Source organism: Pinus tabuliformis, chromosome 5_2, assembly GCF_031772625.1.
Source record: "Pinus tabuliformis cultivar Carrire ecotype Pingquan chromosome 5_2, CPIR1, whole genome shotgun sequence".
In the NCBI taxonomy this organism is placed as follows: Eukaryota; Viridiplantae; Streptophyta; class Pinopsida; order Pinales; family Pinaceae; genus Pinus; species Pinus tabuliformis.
Genome location: NC_142306.1, coordinates 788,686,674 through 788,702,842, shown reverse-complemented (window position 1 = coordinate 788,702,842; position 16,169 = coordinate 788,686,674).

Genomic DNA, 16,169 nt, shown 5'->3' with positions numbered 1-16,169 from the left:
AAAACAAGTACGACTTGTTCAAATATGGCGTGGAGTATATTGTGAGAGCTCATCGCAAGAAACTAAATATTTCATTAGTTAATGCAGGGAAAATGAAAAGACTAGTGAATTCAAGCAAGAATTTAGTTCTTCTTATGATCAAACCCAATATTGATGTTGATTATGAAGCATTTGATGGTTTTAATTCAAAATTAAAAACTTATTTGGTTGATGTAGTTAACCACGAAGATGAGGTGTTTCAGAAAGAAAAGGGATTTCCTCCCAAGAGGATAATCCACCATGAAATACCATTACAACAAAAGTGTCTTCTTCCTAACATTGCCATGTACAAGATGTCAGTGATGGAAAGTGAAGAAATTAAAAAGCAAATTAAAAAGTTGTTGGATGAAAGGATCATCTGATAGTCTCCTTCACGATGTGGTGCAACTATTGTTTTGGTGTCCAAGAAGAATGGAAATAATTTCATTAAATGGGATAATTAAAGGAGTGGCTATAATCAAAGTAGAGTTGTTGAAGGAGACATATGCAAGACGACATTCAAAACCAAGAAAGGTTTGTTTGAATGGATTGTTATGCTTTTTGGTATTTTCCATGCTCCTACTACTTTCATGCATATGAAGAAAAATGTATTGAAGTCATTTCTATACATGATAGTCTACTTGGATGACATTTTCATTTTCACAAAATTTCATTATGAACATGTCATGTGTGAGAGAAAAATACTTGATTTCGTATGTCAAGAACATTTGTTATTGAAGATGTTAAAGTATATGTTGGGTAAAACTTCTTTGATGTACTTGGGTCATAATATTGGAGAAGATGCGTTGAAGTTAGACCTATCCAAGATTGATGCCATTATGGATTAGTCAATGCTAAAGATAGTTATTTGGATAAGAGGTTTTTTTGGAGCAGCCCAATGTTGGAGGAAAATTTTTGTTAATTTTTCTTCTATTGTAGCTCCTTTTCATTCTTTGGTAGTTGTGCGAAAGGTCTTTCAGTGGGGAGGCAAACAACAAGAGGCATTTGATGCTTTGAAACAAAAGATCAGTTCATCCTTTATAATTTCTCTTCTAGGCTTGAATAAGTCATTTGAGTTTCAAGTTGATGTATGCGACTATGACATGGGCGTAGTCCTTATGCAACATGGTAAGCCCATTTCATTTCATTCAGAAATTTTCAATTGTGCAGTGATTAAGTTGCAATGACAAAGACAATTTCATTGGATGGGTTTTCTTCTACTATTCCAATTGGTCAAAAGGAATAAGAAAGGTATAAGCGACAAGTTTGTTGATATGCTTCCTAGGCCTATTGTTTGTATAACTACTTCCCTCAAGCATCATTTTGTTTTACATAAAAGTTATGATCAACAAAATATATACTTTCAAGATGTACATTCAAGCTTGAGTCAAGGGAATCAAGTAGAGGAACTTGTTTACCATTTGCATCATAATGTGTTGTATCATTTTGGTAAGAAGGATGTTTCTATTGATAGTAACATGGACAAAGTTGAAGAGTTCATCAAACAGTGCAAAATCAACTTGAACAGAGCAAAGGAAAGTACAAATCAAGGCACAACAAGTATCATGTAGATCACAAGTTTCAAGTCGGTGATAAATGGATCAAGATTGGAAAGGTGAGGGAACTATACCCTCACTTGTTGGACAAATGAAAGTGATCTTTTGGGGTCCAAAAGGCTTTCAGTGGGGAGGAATGATCAGGGGTTAAAAAAAGCTCAAAATTCAAAGTTGTCAAAGTGGTGTGTAACCTAGACGACCGTGTAGTTCCTGTCATCCTGAATTCGATGCAACTCGTTTCATGTGAAACAGACATCGTATGCTCCCAGAATAATGTTCTGTTCACTTTCCAAAACATGCGAATATTTGCAAAAATTGGACAACCCAGTCAGCAGTCCATACTACTAACGTGGCACTGACTGTGCAGTTCTATGAGGAAGTTGACTGGTCAACGAGATCAGTGAATCATGTTGTTTCAAGTGGCACATTCTCATTGGTGCAATTTGGCATATTATTATTGGTTGGATTGGTGGCCAACCACGGGCTGACGTGTGGTCCAGCCAGAGGCCACCATGTGGTAGTCCGAGGGCCGCCAAAGTTATGGGTCGAGTCCAAGAAGCAGCAGTGGGGGTCGAACTGGCAACCATCAAGGCACAAGTCAAGAGCCATACCAATACACCATACACATAATTCTTAACCTTATATGTTCTCGGCGTATATTTAAATTTTATAAACGCGTCATTCGGGGTAGGGCCAACCCATGGGGGTTGGCCCTTGGTCATGCAATCAGCATATGAACACCAACGGAATGGGAGTGTGGGCTCGACCGACAGGGGTGGGCCGTTGGCCTTAGCCTCGGGCACATCACCCCATGTGCCCATATTTTTCGGACTTAAGGCCTTAGAGGCGGAATTAAGGTGCCCACAATTTGTGTAGAATTTTGGGAAAAATGGCACTCCATTAACACAATCTAGGGCAAAATTGTGGGTTAGGTGTCAGATTTTGGGGAGTTTGTAGAGTGAATAACAACGAAACTTGGGAAAATCATAACTTGATGAGGTTTTGACCAAATTAGGAGCAGAAAGAGGCTACACAGGCATTTTTGGGCATTCTGGAGCCATTGGAACAAGTTTTAGAGCTTTTTGAGCATTTTAAACTAACATTTTTTTTGCTTAAAAGAGAGGTCCAAGCCATTGGAATCTGGACCAAGAAGACGTAGCCCAGGAGGGGTGAACTCCTTCATCATGTGTTGCTGTGATACTGTTTATGGTGATGTTTATGCCTATTATATAATGTTGTTCAATCATTTGTTTATGTTAATTTGCACATAAAAGTTACACAAAAGCACTCAAAAACTCATGTTTTAAACTTGCAAATAATCTCTTGGATCCTTAAGCACATTTAACATAATTTGAAAAGGAATTTAGTACAACAAACTAATTATCCCAATCAGATCACTAAGAGTTTGATTCAAGGGATGCCTCCATAGATCAACAGAGGTCAAGGTCCTTTAGAGATTTTCCATGTTTCCTACAATATTCCTCCAACTCCAAGAGAATAGGATTCAAAATGACATCCCAAATCCAATGTGCAAGGATTAGGCTCCAAACTGGGAAAGAACCTCAATTTACTCACTGTATGTGGAGATCTCGACATAAAAAGCTTCCTTTTTTAAATCTAGGGGAAAATTCGTGCTCTTTGGTGACGATCCAGGAAGTCTTGCAACCACAGAAGAAAATTGTAGCATGACTCATTTTCTCTCCCTTCCTCCAACTTCACACACACACACACACATGTAGTCTGTTAATTTCTCTTTATCTAATTTTAAATCATTTAAAACACAATTTCTTTGTAAGCTTGGTTCGACTACATCTTCATCATGTCCAATATATCACCATGATCGAGGCGGGGAATTGAATCGATGACCTCACATCAAGGAGTGCTTTAACAGAGCACTCGATCATCATTTATCCAAGACCCCATGGACATTTAAAATACAAATATTATTAAAAATTCAATTTATAATTTATTTAAATTATAACTTATCACATCACTTTTAATAAATTATATGAAAATTATTTTTAATAAATACATTAATTTATTTTATTAATTAATTAATACGAAATATTTTAATTGGAAAATGCAACATAAGTTTTTACATTTTAGGGGAGACTTAGTTTTATTGCTAATAATTTTAACATATTCTAACTAATAGATGAAATGACTTTTTTTAAACATTTTTTTTTTGGTTAATTTTAATCAAAATCCGACATATATTTTTGAAAATTTGAGTTTAAGTTGTTTAATCTTTAAAAGATGAGTGTCCCAAAAGTATTTTAGAGTGTTAAATCCACCTCTGCATTTAAAAAATTATTTTATATAACAAAAAATCACAATCTTACTCTAAGTCCCACAAATTTTTAAGGTATTAAATCGATATATACATTCAAAAAATATTTTAAATAACAAAAAAAATAGAATGTATAACCAAATTTCATTGAAAAGAGTCATTCTCTATGAATTAAACTATACCAATAATATTAATGTTCAAGCTTCTTATTCACGTATAAAGATACTAGAAAACAAAAACATTTCCTTCTATTGATTATGTTTGAAGATAATAGTTAGAAATTATAATAAATATATATATATATACAAAGCTGGTGAGAGGTGATGAAGATATAAATGTTTTAGAGAGGACGAAGGATGAGATAAGGGGTTTTCGATATTTTGATGTATAATTTTAAAACAATGTGGGATCGTTAAAGATGATTTGGTTTAATATTAAACGTTTTGAAAACGTTTAAAATGTTAAAATTTAATAATAAGTCTTTTCAACATTAAAATATTTTGAAATGTTAAAATTTAATAAGTCTTTTCAACGCTAAAAACTAAAATATTAAATTTATCAAGTAGAAAATTTTAATTTAATATTAAATTTTGATTATTCAAGAAGAATTTTGTTGAAAGAAGTTGAAGGACATGTAATATAGTTGTCTAAGATGGATATTACTTCTAGGAAATTTCTTATAAAGTTAGAATAATGAGGATTGTTGAAATGAAAATGGTAGTTATATATGGCTTTCATCCGTGAAAATGTTTATCATGCGTTGCTTTCGACAATGTTAACAAATAATATAATAATATAAATGTTTATCTTATTATAATTAAAACAAGAATATAGTTAAATTTATAATTTTATTTTATTTTATGGATGTTGTTTTGGAGTATGATTTTTTTATTTTAATAATAATTTTTATGAAAATTTATTATAATATGTAGGTGCCTTGGCACCTTGCATGTTTTTGGATCATCTCATTTCATCATACAAGTTTTTGGCATAAACATAAATTTTGGTGGATGAAGAAGGAATGTACTATGCTATACAAGCGATTTTTATTACTAAGGGTGACAGTTGGTAAAGCTCTTTGCAAAATGATAGTTTTTGTCAATTCCTTGGTTCTCCTTACTCGTAGTTCCTGGGAAATAGTCATAATGGGGACTCCCTTCCTCACACATGACAATATTGAGTGTAATTATAGATTTGTGGTGGGACTATTGTATCTCTTATATTGTTAGGGTCCTCCTAATTTCGGTTAATATGAATCTTCTTGAACTTGGAAAATTTAAACATTTCAAGGAAGCTAATTCCAGTTATGCCACACTTCGTTGATTCTATTTGGTTCTTTGTAGTGATTTCCCATCAAATTTTCTTAGTTTCCATGGAGTTAGCTTGGTTATATGCTTCAACTTACTTAGGGTAAGTCCTTTTGTTGTCAAATTCTATATTTTACTAGTTTTATATGTATTATCTAGTTAAATTGCTTCATTTTCTAATTGTAGACTTGTCTTTGTTTTGTGAGTACCACAATCAAAATCAATCCCCTGTTCGTTTCATATCGCTCGTGACTCTCTTTTTATCTTGGTTCAATCTTCACTATAGATCTACTTTTTCATCCCACATCTCTAATTCATTTGGGCCTTCCTCTCTTTGATCCATTGTTGACTGTTCCCAATCCTTTTTTATTCAGTCCATTTTGTGTCTCGCTCAACCTTTGTAAGCTCTCTGTGGATCTTGTCCACTAGTTAACTATGCTATGTGTGTGAGGATCCATCTTAGGGTCCTCTAACTAAAAACTAAATTTCTCTAATTTTAAATACAATAAAATGGGAAATAAATTATTTCTATCTAAACATTTAATTGATGATAATGTAACATTAAAATTAATTTCCCACAAATTAAATAAGCAAAAATTTCATTGCAACCATTTACATAAATAATCAATAAACAAAGGAATACATGTTCCAATAGCTTAGTTGAGATGCTCCTGACTCTATTGGGATGCTCTTCTTGACTACCCGACTCGATTTTCCTCCCAACCAACTAGGAAGTATTTCCTAGCCCAGGGAACCTCCATAGGTTCCCTAGCTCTCCAAGCCCATGTCCAACTAGATGTAGTGTGTCCAAGTTAAACAAATACTCTCCTTCTCTCCCTTCTCTTTTCTCCACCTTCTTCCCATAACAAAATCCTCCAAAACCACAACCACAACCAAAACCAAAACAAAGACCAAGGATCCCCTTCTCCTTTTATGTCTCTTTCTCCCATCCACCTCAACCACCTATCATTAATGTCATAACTACCCCCTCATCCTTTCATTTGACTTTTCTTACCATATCTTCTCCCAAGTAAATTTGAGAGGACATTTTGGGGATAAGATATGTATATTTAATTTGGAAATTAATTGGGGAAGACCATATCTCCTTCCAAGTAAATTTGAGAGGACATTTTGGGGTTAAGACATGGATATTTAATTTGGTAGTTAATTGGGGAGTACCATATCTTCTTCCAAGTAAATTTGAGAGGACATTTTGGGGATAAGATATGGATATTTAATTTGGTAATTAATTGGGGAGGACCATATCTTCTTCCAAGTAAATTTGAGAGGACATTTTGGGGATATGGATATTTAAATTGAAATAAATGGAAGGAGACCATATCCTATCAAAATTTAAATTTGAGAAGACAAGTTGGGAATTGAATAATAACAATAATAAAATTTATATCAGTAATAAATTTACAGTTTCACCAATGTAGGTATGTACCAATATTTCTTCATAATTATAAGTCAATATTTCCAGCTAATTTAAACACTAATAAAATTTGCATGATAAGATTAAGTAGGGAATTACATACACCCCTCCTTCATAAAACTTTGTCCCGAAGTTAGAGTGAAACAGATACAAGGATTTCGAAGCAGTTTGACAATAAGGTATAACAAAATAGAAAGAGAGTTATAGTAGTAAAATTTGATAAGTCAGACAATGACATCACAACCCATCAAGAGTCTCCAAATAATCTATATCCTCCTATCCTTCCTAACCTATTTTTGTTCCCACCTTATCCATCCTCTGCTGCTATATACTGTAGCATTGGCTATACCAATCTAACCACTGATAAAACCAATATGGCGGAAGCGTCGATTACATCGACCTAACTTCCCAAACAGGTAACTGGCAATCGTCATCACACGTCTAGGGGGAGCGTGTCCATCACTGCCTTCCCACGATTCCAAGTTTGGAGGTTACATGGTGGAAAATACCTCCATCCCTCCTTACAACTAGGGTCAACACCCTATTATGGACCACACTACTACTTTGGTTGGGTACTTGTCATCGAATAATCTAGTCAGGTAGTCTTGTCACCTTCTGTTTACATTTTACCCATGTCATAAGAGTGCATATCAAGTAGATATAGAATGTAACAGAACAATGTACATCATACCTTTCCTCATTAGATGTCTCGACCTTCCCCAATGGAAGAGTAGATCTTGGCTATCATATAGTTCTTTCTAATCTGCAAGTTAGTTCTCATTCATGCATACATATAACAATGAAATATATATAGATAAGTGATCTTAAACATCATGTTGTTAAGTCTAGTATCCACGTGTCAATTTTGTAATTTATACTGGAAATAAATCTTACATTAGATAAATCACAATTTCGCTAAGTCATTCATTAGATAAATCATATCCACTTAAGCCATACATGAAGCAACAATAAATCTAATAAGTCATTCACTAGAGAAATCATCAGCAAGTAAGTCATACATTAGGTCATACATCAAACGTTTCCATCATCAGTACCTAATCCATCTAATGATTTATATAAGTAGTTTCACATGTCCAACTTAATGCATCAATATTACATAGCGTTCATAAATAAATAACACAAAATTGCAAAATAGAGCCTTAGCACAGGTAGATATCTAAGTCAAATTGGGCATCACAGATGCTCGAAAAGTGAGGGGTAGTCACGATGCATAGTCTCTGCATCCTCCCAGGTAGTAGATCTTGGGCTATACTTGTCCCACTCGACCTTAACCTGGTCCGCCATGCAGCGTCTGAGCTGTCAAACCCTACGGTCCAATATGCGTAATGGTTGAACCACTATGGTTCCCATGTCTGAAACTTGCAATTCCCTCCAATCTAGTTTGTGAGATTCATTAGAAACATAATGTCGTAAATTAGATACATGAAAAACATCAATTTTATGAAAATGGGGTGGCAGTACAAGATGATAGGCAACTGATCCAATCTTCTCTTTGATCCTAAAAGGTCCTACGAACCAAGGTGACAACTTCGTCCCTTTCCAAAACTGAATGGTGCTTTTTTTGGGTCAGATAAAAATAAAAACTTGGTCCCATACTTCATAACTGTGATCAATCCTATGTGAATCAACATAACTCTTCTGTCTATATTGTGCTTCCTTTAACCTTCGTTGAATCTATCTTACACGTTCCTCCATTTCTTGGACTAATTTTGGCCAACTATTACTCGGTCCTCCAACTTTTCCCAACTTAATGCATCCTACATGGCTTTCCATAATGAGGCATCCCGATTCAACTGTGGTAACTATTATTATAGGTAAACTCTACCAATGGTAAGTACCTTTCCCATTGAGTCTGATTATCCATGACGTACATTCGAAGCATGTCTTCCATAACCTAATTTAATTTTTCGGTCTGCCCATCTATTTCTAGATGATATGCAGTGCTCAGGTTCAACTGAGTCCCTGGTGCTGACTGCAAACTTGTCCAAAACCTAGATGTAAATTGAGAGTCTCTATCAGAAATGATCTTTGTGGGTAACCCATGTAGTCAAATAACTTCACTTATAAAAACTCATGCCACATCAGTAACATCGTAAGTGTCTCTTACTGGAATGAAATGAGCACTTTTGGTCAATTTATCTACTATAACCAATATAACATTGTGCCTCTGTGATGTGAGTGGCAAACCCACAACAAAATCCATAGAAATTACCTCCCATTTAGACATAGGGATGTCATGTGGTTGTAGGAATCCTGCTGGATGGTGATGATCAACCTTCACTTGTTGACATTCAAGACATTTGGTGACAAACCGAAATATGTTGTGCTTCATGCCTGCCCAAAAGAAGAGTTTATTCGTGTCCGCGTACATCTTCCTCAATCCAGGATGTGCACAATAGAGTGTTCTATGTGACTCTTCAAGTATGGTCCTTCTTATACCCCCTTCCTTAGGTATGTACATTATCCCTTGAAATATCCCTAAAACTTTGGTTCTATCTTCTTCCCACTCTGGAGTGCTGATATAACATTTAGATACAAACTATTTCAAAGAGTTTCTCCAACACACGCTCCCTCAAATTTACCTTTAAGGATACTAGGGAGAAGGTTCGTGGTCTCCTGCTTAGTGCATCGACCACCACATTCTCCTTTCCCTTAATGTATGAGATCTCAAAATCATACTCAATCACAAATTTGATCCACTGCCTTTGTCTAGCATTCAAATTCCTTTGGGTGAAGAGATGCTTTAGGATTTGATGATCTATTCTTAACTCAAGTTTTCTACCAACAAGGTAGTGTCTCCACAGTTTCAAAGCTAACATCATTGCTGCTAACTCTAAGTCATGGGTAGCATACAACTCTTCATGTTTCTTCAATTTTATAGATGCGTAAGCTATTACTCCACCTTCTTGCATCAATACTGCTCCCAATCCTTGCTTCGAAGCATCGGTGCAGACAGTGAAGTCTTTTTCCATGTCCGGTACTCGAAGGATTGGTGCACTAGTTAGTAACCTTTTTAGTTCTGTCAATGCAGTGTCACATTCATTTGCCCATTCATACCTGACCCCATTTCGCTGTAATGTGGTGATGGGTTTTGCAATCCTTGAAAACCCTTCCACAAACCTGCGATAATACCCTGCTAGCCCCATAAAACTACGCACCTCATGAGAATTTTTCAGTACTAGCCAATCCATTATGGCCTTTACCTTTTCCAGGTCAACTGAAATCCCTTTTCCTGAAATGATGTGCCCAAGGTAATGAACTATCTTCTGAAAGAAGGAACATTTTTGAAAATTTTCCATACAATTGATTTTCCCTTAAGCAAGTCAATACAACCCTTATGTGCTTTTCATGCTCCTTTTCATTCTTGGAATACACAAGAATGTCTTCCAGAAAGACTTGCAAAAATTGGTTCAAATACTTCTTGAACACACCATTCATGAGGCTTGTGAATATTGTTGGCACATTGGTCAAACCAAATGGAACTATGAACTCGTAGTGCCCAAAATGAGTTCGAAATGCAGTTTTTGAGATTTCACCTTCCTTAATCCTCAATTGATGGTATCTAGATCGTAGATCGATGTTTGAGAAAATCGTTGCTCCCTTCATTTGATCAAATAGGTCATCTATTCTAGGTATCAGGTACCTATTCTTTATTGTGGCTCAATTCAAGTCCCTATAATCTATGCATAGCCTTAAGGAACCATCCTTCTTCTTGACAAAAATCATTGGTGCACCCCAAGGTTAAATACTAGGTCTGATAAATCCCATGTCTAAGAGCTCTTTTAACTACATCTGCAACTCACAAAGTTCTGGAGTTTTCATCCTATAGTGTGTCTTAGATATTGGTTCTTCACCAAGTTTTAGGCTGATTGTGAAATCAATTTCACTTATAGGATGTAATCCTGGCAATTCCTTAGGAAAAAAATCCTTGAATTCTGAAAAAATTGGGTGTTGATCTAGGGAGGGTCCTTTCTAGTCATTTATAGCTTCGACCACATATAGCTTGCAACCTTTACAGAGACAATGTTTTACCTTCATCATGGTATGAATCATAGCGACACTCCTCTCTTGATTCCGCAAATCTCAATTGGCCTACCTTCATCATATAAACAAATCACCTTCTTCCTGAAACAATCTACCAAAGATCGATGAGCTTCTAGCCAGTCCATTCCAATAATTACACCATACGCTAGCAATGCAGTGACGTATGCCTTCAACTTAGTTATACACATCCCGAGGTTTACCTGACATTGGTCAACACTAGGTACTACTACTTGTTTTATCCCAGAAGCCATCTCAACTTGCTTAAAGTCATCGTGCTCATAGGCTTCCAACCCACATTTTTCTAATGCAACTAGTGAAATGAAACTATCTGTAGCACCTGAATCAAACAAAATTGTAACTTTTACTTTGTTTATCACACCTGAGGTTTCTACCATGGCATACTGGTGTTCAACTTATCGGTTATCAACTGCTGCATAGATTCGATGGTGGCTACCTGCCCCCCCAATTGGTGCTTTTCCTTCTCTACGGTTGTTACTACTTTGTAACCCAAGACAATAACTCTGGTAATGAGGTCCCCCACATCCCCAAAAAGTGATACGTGGTAGAACTTGAACCGAATGTTATGGAGTTCTTTGGAAAGAGTTCCTTCCCTTGGGACAGCTGCCCCTACTTTTTGCTCCTCACGTATGACCTTGATTTGCACGCGTCCTTGAAGCTGAACTAAAATCCCCACTATCGGTGCTCTGGTTACAACCCTATTTCCATATGGTGGTGGCCTCAAATTTCCTCTCGTGGGGAAGGTACGAGGGGCATTCCCATTAACCTTGGTTGTTGCAGAAAAATGGTTTTGTTTCCACCCTTTAAGTCTAAGTTTTCTTCAACACAACAAGCATGTTCCACAACTTTTGCAACTAAGGATGGTTTCCACATCCGCACCATTTCCCTAATCTTAGGGTTCAATTGATAAATGAAACGATCCACTTGGCGCTTGTTAGTATCTATGTAGGAGACATGCTTGACCAATTCCATGAATCTAATTTCAAATTCTTCTACCGTATGATTTCCCTATACCAAGGCATGAAATGCTCCTACCTGTTGTTCTTCATATTATGCTAGTAGGTACTTTTTCCTAAATCTCTCCTCAAACAATTCCCAAGTAACTGTGTCCGGAGTGATGTGTAGTTGATGCTCTAAGTTACCCCACCAATTCAGAGCACTATCTATGAGTTGGAATATTTCTATTTTAGCTTTTGAATTGGAATTATAATCCCTTAGTGTGAAGCACCTTCTCATTCCTTCCAACCAGGATTCTGCACGTTCGCTGGCACGACCTCTAGAAAACTCTGGGAGCTTAATCTTTTGGATCTCCCTAGTAATGTCCTCGATTGGAGGTCCTCTATTAGAGTTTCTTGATCCCTTGAGATTTCCTAACCCTCATGGAGGGTGCTCTACTTCCACTTCATTTGTTTGGCTCCCTTTTAAAGTCTCATTAATTGCTTCTAGGGAATGCAAGATGAGAGTAAACTCCAGTGAATGTAATGGGTTATTTGTAGGAGGTCCTTGTGATGACCCTCCTTGACCTTGATTTCTTTGCGTCCTCACCATTTTTAATTGTTCAAATATATGCATGATACATAAGACTTATTAGCACAACTTAGGGCCTTGTCTCTTACTCAGCTCACACATGTTTTGCATAACGATAGGTGAAAATTTTCCTTTTATTATGCTATGAAACAACTATTTCTAATATTAAGAAGATAATTGTGGGTCTACTAAATCCTCTCCCATTGCTATCTAAGAAAGTGCTATCACGCACTGCTAGTCACCCTCAAATATCTTTAGATATCCGTAAACAATCATCCTAAATCCATCTTATATATTTTGAGCATTCACATAAACATTAACTTACCTTTTTTAATCACATTATTATAATTAGGTGTCCTCTTGAAATTACATTAACAATGTTAGATTAGTTTTCAAAGTGGATGCCTAGCAGTCTCAATCAACTTAATATAGACATTATTGTTAGATGTATACTATCCAATTGATGTATATAGAATGGCTAGTTCTACATGTTTTAAGATAACAATATTGTATATTGTAAGTGATTCTAACATACTAGTCAAGTGTTGTTCACATTTTACAACTTTCATGTATTAAAATATACTAAAAGCAAAGAGAAATGTGTTTTGTGCAATGCAATGGAGTTGGGTGTTAAAGTGTTAGGAGATAGGTTTTTTTTTGTTAACTACTCAAAACCCCTACATTCCCATATATATATATATATATATATATAATCTATTTTAAACTAAATAACATTATACTCTACTTTATTTACTATAATATTTAAAAATTCCAAGTTCTCAATTAACAATTATATTAATTATTTATTATTTGGTTTATGACAAGTTTGATAACAACTATATAAAGTTTGATAGGGTTGAGCCAAGTATAAGTGTAAAGTGCGTTGACAGTGGGTCTTTCATCTACAAAGATCCTGGGGTCAAACCCCTTCCTCAACCAAACAAAAAGGGACGAGGGTTTTCATAAGTCTTTCAGTTGTGCTTACATTCCTGTCCAGGGTGAACATGCAGGAGGCGCCGAAGAGCAGATCAGTATGTATCTATATGTATGATTGAAGCAATGGGTAATGTTGTTGATCCAGGTGGATGTTGGTGGCCACCCACCTATCCCATTTGGACCCCCACGACTGTCTCTTTCAGTTTTTCAGTTTCCTTAATTATAGCATAGTTTACGATTTTTAGCAGTTTTTCCGGAGCCGTTTTGAGGCCCTAAACGACGTTTTTTGGGAAATCCACCGCCAGAAATTTTTTTGATAAAAGTCATCTTTCTCGTCGTAGTCCTCGGAGAGATCTTTCCAACGGGCTATCATGTGCGTCAAACGGAGATAGTACGACCAATTCGCGACCCCGGGAAGTTGATGTACCAACTTACACAAAAACGGGGCCCACAATTTGGCGTTTCATCTTCTAGGGTTAGGTTTTGGAATGTGAAGGGTTTTCCATTGTTTCTCAACAATAAATAGGCCCTCGAGCTTCATTGTAACACAGTTCGAAACAGTTCAGAGGCATGTAGCCGACACATCTCTTCTCAGAGATAAGCTACCATCGCCCTAACTGGTTTATTTCTATTTGTAAGCATATTTCAATATTCTCCATTAATGAAATGAAGTATTATTTCCGCTGCATATCTATTTTTATGGTTATCGCATCTCTATATTTATGGTTATCTCTGTAATCTATTGCATTCCTGCTTAAATCCGGATCAGTGGTATCAGAGCGGTCTGCTTTTTCTCTGTTTTTCTTTGCATGTCCCCAACGAGGTCGGGATATAAGGAGTTAGGGCTTGAATTGGTCGAACCTTTGCAAGACCAGCCTCACAAATCTTGACGACCTCCCATGGCAGATGAGAAGAAAGACGATGGGGCAGGAGATCCTATCAGAATATTGCTCGAAGAAGCCCTCGAGCGACAAAGGAACGCGATGATGGATAGCTTTGCCCAAATCCTTCAGCAGCTACCCAGAGGTGATGCATCGGCTTCCAACAGTTACTCTGGAAATGCCACACCATTTAAGGTACAAGTAAATTTTGAAATCCCCATCTTCGAGGGTCAAATAGATGTAGATGCCGTAGATAAATGGTTAAATCTGCTCGATGGGTATTTTTCTGTTCATCAATTTTCAAGTCGGGAAAAGATTGTTTTCGCTCTTCTCAAAGCAGCCCCCCACGTCCAGGACTGGTGTGAAACCTACTGCGAACAGAAGGATGAAACTACAGGCTCACTGTTTTCAGCCGCACCCACTTGGAATGACTTCCGGGATGCCATCAAGGAGCAGTACTACCCTATCAAAAGCTATGAGGACAAATACATCAAATGGACCACCCTACGGCAGGGACAAGACCAAGATGTGCCAGAGTTCACAAACATTTTTCATACCCTTTGCACACAATTGGGTATTAATGATTCTGAGCTGCATCTGGTACTCAAATACCGCGGCTGCCTACACAGATACATCCAGGAAGTGATGGAGTTCTTGAACATCTCCTCACTCGGCACAGCATATCGATACGCTGTCAAAATCGAGCAAAAGTTCAAACAGAAGAAGCGAGACTTTGGATCTGCAAATCCAAAGCCCAAAGGACAAAGCCAAGGCAGGGTGACCCAAGACAACCCGTCAGAAAATAACAACACCACGAAGCCAAAGAAGGACATAGGAAAGTGGTGTGAGTTCCACAAGAGTCCCACTCATAACACAAGTGAGTGTCGGACCAAGCAGTCGCTAGTGGCCGAGCTGAAGGCTTCCGAATCAGATGCATGTTCCGACTCTGAGTCAGAACCGGACAAGGGGAATGACAAAGGGAAGCAGATCATTGATGCAGATCCTAGCGCCACTGTTGCTACTACCAAGATCCAGAAAAATGAGCCTGAAGATCCAGAGGAGGGGGAACGTCTTTTCCACTCACAGATGTGGGTGAAGGGTTCGCCGCTGCAATTCATTGTCGACAGTGGCAGCCAAAAGAACCTCATTTCAGCAGAGGTCGTGAAGCGGTTGGGCCTACCAACTACACCACACCCACAGTCGTACAATATCGGTTGGCTTCACGAAGGATGAGATCTCAAAGTTTGCCAGCAGTGTCGCCTTCCCTATAGCATCAAGCCCTTCACAGACGAGGTATTGTGTGATGTTACACCTCTGGATGTTTGTGATGTACTATTAGGCCAACCATACTTGTGGAGGCGACATGCTGTGTATGAGTCAAGGCCTCGCGCTGTCATCATTTCTTTGGATAATTCATTATACAGGATACCGGAGGTAGCCCCACCTATAGCCACCTCTTTGATTACTGCTAAGAAAGGCAGCAAGCTCATCTCACAGACTAGGAAATTTATTTTTTGTCTGGTTCGCTCCCAAAGTAAGGGGAAGATCGTTGCTACATCCATGACCCCCGCGAAGGGTTCCTCCACACAGCAGCAGCAACAGAGGGATACAGTCGTGACAGAACACAGGAACAACTTCTCCTTACTCGGAGGGGTACCACACAAGTTTCAGGTGGACGACAAAGTTTGGTTACATTTGCAGAGGGAGCACCTTACCAGAACCCATCAGAAACTCAGACCACTTCGACATGGTCCTTACACCAGTACCAAGGCTACGGGAAACAATGCTTTGAAGCACAGCGTTCCTCCATTCCTTCGCTTGCACCGAGTGTTCAATGTGGACCATCGCCGACCATGCTCCCCACCATTTCTAGACACATCAGAGATTGCAGAACAGCTCACCAGAGACCCAGCTCAGCAGAAGCTTCCTCATCTCAGGGAGGAACTCAACGCAATGGGGACCATTGCTTCCTAAGGGGGCAGGAATGATCCAGGTGGATGTTGGTGGCCACCCACCTATCCCATTTGGACCCCCATGTCTGTCTCTTTCAGTTTTTTAGTTTCCTTAATTATAGCATAGTTTACGATTTTTAGCAGTTTTTCGGGTCCTAAACTTCTGGAGCCATTTTGAGGCCCT